Source organism: Halichoerus grypus, chromosome 12 (genome assembly GCF_964656455.1).
Source record: "Halichoerus grypus chromosome 12, mHalGry1.hap1.1, whole genome shotgun sequence".
NCBI classification, from domain to species: domain Eukaryota; kingdom Metazoa; phylum Chordata; class Mammalia; order Carnivora; family Phocidae; genus Halichoerus; species Halichoerus grypus.
In genome coordinates, this window is record NC_135723.1 from 99,090,573 (window position 1) to 99,096,445 (window position 5,873).

Sequence of the window (5,873 nt, forward strand, 5' to 3'; positions counted from 1 at the left end):
AAACTGAAGAGCCCAGACCTCAGAGAGATAATTATTTAAAAGCTAGAGCCCATGCCATCTTTAGTAGATGCTATGATTCCCTTATCTTTGAGTTGAGTCACTTAATTAGCTGGAATTCAGTGAGCTTAATTGGTGGATTAGAAACAAAAATAATCACTAATGTGATTGCTTAGAGCTTGAATTGAAAGCCTTGCTCTGCTCCTTTTGAACTATAATTAATTTGTTTTGGTGTGAAATAGGAGTTTGTTTTGAGTACATCAAAATATATTAGAGACCTGAAGATGTATACCGCGGTTGCAGGGATGTATGCCAGGGGACGCTCTGGCCCAATGCTTGCGTTTTACTCTTAAATCTTCCAGTTTTGGGCAAAGTGGGTTTTGCATGAGATTAGTCTGAAGTTTGTTTTTGTTTTTTTAACATAAAATATCATCACGTAGGGCATTATCTTTTCTTTGCACACATCCCATTTTGTTCTTTTTTAATCTCCTATTCATTTCTCCCTCATTCTACACCACTTTTTAAAATATTTCTCTCCCTCTTTTTTTAGTAGCTTCTCTCTTCATACAACTTGTCTCTCTCTAAGCCCAGTACTGAGGCCTGAAATGGCATAAATGCTAAGTATTGTCAGGGAGGGAAAACCCAAGAGCACACATGCTGGAAATGGTATGAGTCAACACACCCAGGGACCACATTTTCTGAGCCAAAAATTGGGATATGGGTTCTGATAAGTATGGGGGTGCCTTTGAGAGCAGGCAGATAATATTTTTGGAATTGAACCTATTCAGTAAAGTTCAGATCACATAGTTATGGATCCTGTAGAGAGGGGACCTCAATCGCACAGCCTCATGTGCTCAAGGGAAAGCCCCCTCCAGGCTGACATGGTGCCTTCTCACTTCTTGGACCTAAATCTCCTAACATTCATGTCCCAACCCTGGATTATACAATAAAAATTAGTGCATCATATCCACAAAGCCTTTATTAAATTGCACATATTTATCTGGGCAAGAAAGAACCCCTTTTGATCTCCATGTTGGTTCACTGGCATAAAGTGGCATACAATGCTGTCTTGAAAGATACAATGAGCATCTCTGGAGCACAGAATTAATACATATTAATGGGAGAACCGAAAAGATAGGGGGTATCCAGCAGCAGAGAAAAAGGTGAAACCAAATGGGGTACCTAACCCCAAAACCAGGAGTGAGTAAAGAAATCTAGCTATAGGACAGGACTGACTTGGTCCCAGAAAACATGTTGTTGTTTTCCTGGGCCAAGAAGCAGGAAAGATGTTTACTTGTTTTTCTATTTTCCCTCTCCATCTCTACCCCCAACATCCTCACCTTCTGCCCCTCGTTTTCTCTTGGCTCTCTGCCAGATTTGCGTCTTGGAAAAAGTAGTCACAGATTCACAGAACAATAGAACGGGCAAAGGGACTTCCAGCCATCTCTTCCAATCCCCTGAATAAACAATGGATGAGCCTGGTGCCCAGAGAGGAACAGTGACTTGCCCTGCTAAGAAGTAGCAGTTGCACATCTTGAATGTAGCCCAAGAATCGGGGTTTTTTCATCAACACCATGCTGCCCTTCTCTGGAAGAATTTTTCGGGAAGTGAGAAAACAGTAATAAAACATTATACCCTATCAGGACAGACAAGAGGAGAGAGAACGGGCAGCTTATAGAAAACAAAGGGATGTGGAAGAAGGTAATCAGTAGAGTAAGAAGAAGAAAATAGAAAAAATAAGAGGGATGGAGGGGGTAGAGGCATGGAATGTTCTGAGCTACAGTGACATCACCATCTAGTGCTAAACTAAACCATTTAAAATCATGCTGTGGACTCTATTCCTAGGTATTTACCCAGGAGAAATGAAAACATATCCACAAAAAAAAATTTGTACAAGAATGTCCCTAGCAGCTTTACATATAATATTCAAAAATTAGAAACAGGCCAGGTGCCCATTAATGGGAGGATGAATAAACAAAATATGATCTATCCAGACAATGGAATGTTGGTCAGAAATACTACTGATATTCACATGAACATCAGTGGCTCTCACAGACATTATGCTGAGTGAAGGAAGCCAGACAGAAGAGCATATACTCTTTGATTCCCTTTTACGAAGCTCTAGAACAGATGAAACTGATCAGTAGTGGAAACAGAACAGTGATTGCTTGGGAAGGGGTGGATGACAGTGGCAGGGATTAACTGGGAAGAGGCACAAGGGGAACTTTCTAGTATAATAGTAATGCTCTATGTCTTGTTAAGGATTTGGGTACAAATTGGCATTTGGCATTTCATTCGGTGCAAACTTTATCTCCAGAGGAAAAAAAAAAAAAACTAAGAAATACTAAACCCTAAATAAGAATATGGTAATTTACTTTGACATGTATCCAAAAAAATAAGATGAATTGATGAATGGAGAGACAGAAGATATATGTGAAAGCAAATATAGTAAAATATTAATTGGACAGGGTGGTGGGTATATGGGTGTTCACAATAAAGTTCTTTCAACTTTTCTGCATATTTAAATTTTTTCATTAAAGTATTTTGAAGAAAACTCACTAAAGGATACAGTACATAGAAGAAGAAGGAGAAGGAGGAGAAGGAGGAGGAGGAGAAGAAGGAGGAGGAGGAGAAGAAGAAGGAGAGGAAGAGGAAGAAGAAGAAGAAGAAGAAAGAAGAAGAAGAAGAAGAAGAAGAAGAAGAAGAAGAAAGAAGAAGAAGAAGAAGAAGAAGACGACTAAGTATCAGTGCATGAGGATTTTTAACTGGAATTTTCCCTGAACGTAGGACAGTGAAGAGAGAAAGAACGTTCCATGGTGTGAACCAAATTTTTCCAAGTTCCCCTTCTAGTCTCCTCCTTCCTACCTACATCTTGCCTTTCTCGTATTCTCTACCACTCGTAGTCAGATATGCGATTGATACAACCTTAGTATTTTTTTCACTTGTCACAATCCTGGGTCATTTGCTTTCTCAGGAGATCTGTGTGTCACGTCCAGCTCTGCTCCAACCGGACACTGAGCTCCAGGAGCCAGCGTAAGAACACACAGTGCTCCTCTGTACCCCAGCTGGGCAGTGATGAGTTCTGATGGGCAGACTTATCGCGTGGGTTGGAGCCCTGGGAAATGGGACTTGCAGTGCATACACAACACTGTAATTATTTGTGTCCATGTCTTTCTCTACACTAAACTGTGATCCACAAGTGGGTGTGACTTATTATTTTGTCCCCTATATCTGGTGCATAGAAGACATGAAGGGTGGGAGGCTACATGGATCAATGATACCCTGAATCCTCAATTATGAACTTCAAGAGCATGGACACAGGCTCTTCTTACCCATCTCACACACCCTGATGGAGTGTAACTCATTGTCTTGCATGTAGTTGGCAATAATAAAGAGCTGGATGAAGGAGATCTCATGGCATTAATCGTTGACTACAAAATCGGTGAAACCTTTTCCCCCCAACTTCTCCTATACTACTTTAATCCAGATTATATAGAATCTTTCACTCCAAATAGGAAAGAACCGCAACCACTAAAGAATTTTCCAGATTTACTCTGTCCTATCGTACTGGATTGTCCTGGTTTTCAGGAACCGCAGGAACCTTTGCCCCCCGAAGTCTCTAGCAAAAGTAAGCAGGAGCTGCAGCCTGCTTATACTATCTTTTCTCCACATCTTAGCCTCTTCCTCCCCACCCCCCACCCTCCCCTCCAGGTTTAGAGCCAAGGACATAAACTGGCAGCCCAACCACAAACTTGTTTTGTTCACACAGTATTTTTATGTTTTTAAGTTAGCTGCCAATATGTAAAGAGTGGACAGTTTCACTTGAAAATGCAGATGAGCAGCTTCTCCTGGAAAATCAAATCTGGACAATACTAGACCCCTCTCTCTCATGTGGCAGTGATCAGCTGAGCTGAGTAATAGGAGTCACCTCTAATGGGATGGGGTCACCACTACCGGGGCATTGTCTCTCCAGGGCCACGGCTGCCGGCTTCACAGATTTGCTTTACCTTCCAGAAGCATCTGAGCATGTGCCTCCTGCTATAGAAGCAGACCCCAGCGGGGCAAACCTAGGGTGGTATACCCCACCCAGGTTCAAGGCTTTGGTTGGCCATCCTCATTCTTCTACCAGACCACATAAGGAACTCGTGCAAGACATGGCCACCTCTGGGCCTCAATTCCCTTAAGCCAGCTGAGGGTGCCTAGAAGAGTTCACATATATTATTACTAAGATGCCCCTAGAATGGAAAGTTCTGAGTCCACATCCCAATACCTTGCCCTGTCCATGAATTTTATCACTGACGATTGCCCCTAAAAATGTCAGTTTTAAAAAAGTAACCACTCTTCAATGACACTGTTCATTATCCCCAAAGGCATTAGGGAGGCACAGTCAGCCCCTAAGTACCTACTAATCTGTCTTTTCAGTCCTCACCTGCCTCTACCTCCGAAGACTATTAACACTCCCCCCTTGAAACATTCTGCTCACTTGGCTTCCATAAATTTACATGCTCTGCACGGTCTGTCCTCTCCAACTGCTCCTGTATTTTCTTCCTTTTCTCTTTTACCAAATATAGAAATTCCCTCACGTTGTAGTCATTCCCTCAGACCTTGTTTCCCACGGCTACTCTCTCTTTCAGAAAACAGATCAGCTATGGTGGCCTTCACCGCAGCTCCACGTGGGTGACCTCTCTCTCCTGTGTGCCAAACCCACATTATCACTGAGCCCTCACCGCACCTTCCCTGCGCCCCAGCCATGATTCAATATTGGCAAGTCCAAAAATAAAATATCCAAATCCAGACTCACTGGCGTGGATATCTCCTGTTTCTGTCTGCCATGCATCTCTGTTTTCACTGGAGAACTACCACTCTTCATCTAGCGAGACTGTTGGTTGGTTTCTTACCTAGCCCGATTGGGAGAGAACATGACCAAGCCTTCACCCATTGGCAGTCCTGCATCTTCTTGTTCACAGTGATGGGGCTAAAGAGTAAGGACCTGACCTATACAGGATTTAACATATGGATATGGGGAAGGACCAACAGGGTCTCTTCTTAGATCACCAACCGTAAAGAGGGTATAATCCCTTTTCCTGGCCACATAGACAATATAGAAGAAAGACAAGACACACAAAGGAAAGCAAAGCCAAAACAGAGGCCGGGGTAGATATTGAAAACAGCATCTGAGCACTTGAAACCAGGGGTGTGGAAAATCACCTGCTCCCCCCTGGATTTCACGATTACATCAGCTAATAAATTCCATTTTTCCTTAAGTTGATTTGAATTGTGTATTTTTGTCACTCATTATCAAGAGTCCCCTCTTAGGTGGCACCTGGATGGCTCATTTGGTTGAGCATCTGACTCTTGATTTCAGCTCAGGTCATGATCTCAGGGTAGTGAGATTGAGCCCCAAGTCAGGCTTTGCACTCAGCATGGAGCCTGCTTAAGATTCTCTCTCTCCCTCTCTCAAAAAAAAAAAAAAAAAAAAAGAGTCCCCTTTTATTACCCCATTCTCCTGGTCAACATGTTAGAAAAATCTAAAACATCTTTAACTCTCTGTTTCCTTCTCCTCCAGCATTTGGTTTGTTACCAAACCTTGTGAATCCCACTTCCATGACATTGCCATATCCCTAATCTCTTCTCCAAGCTCATGGCCTTCCCTACCCTTCTAAAGGCTATTGTAATAGCCTTCTAACCGATCTCCTGGTCTCCAGGCTTTATCTCTTTCCCCCACTTATATACCAGGGCTACCCCAATTTTCCTGAACCATAAATCCAACTTTGTAAGTCTCCTCTTTAAAAAGTTTCTGTGGAGGGGCACCTGGGTGGCTCAGTTGGTTAAGCGACTGCCTTCGGCTCAGGTCATGATCCTGGAGTCCCTGGATC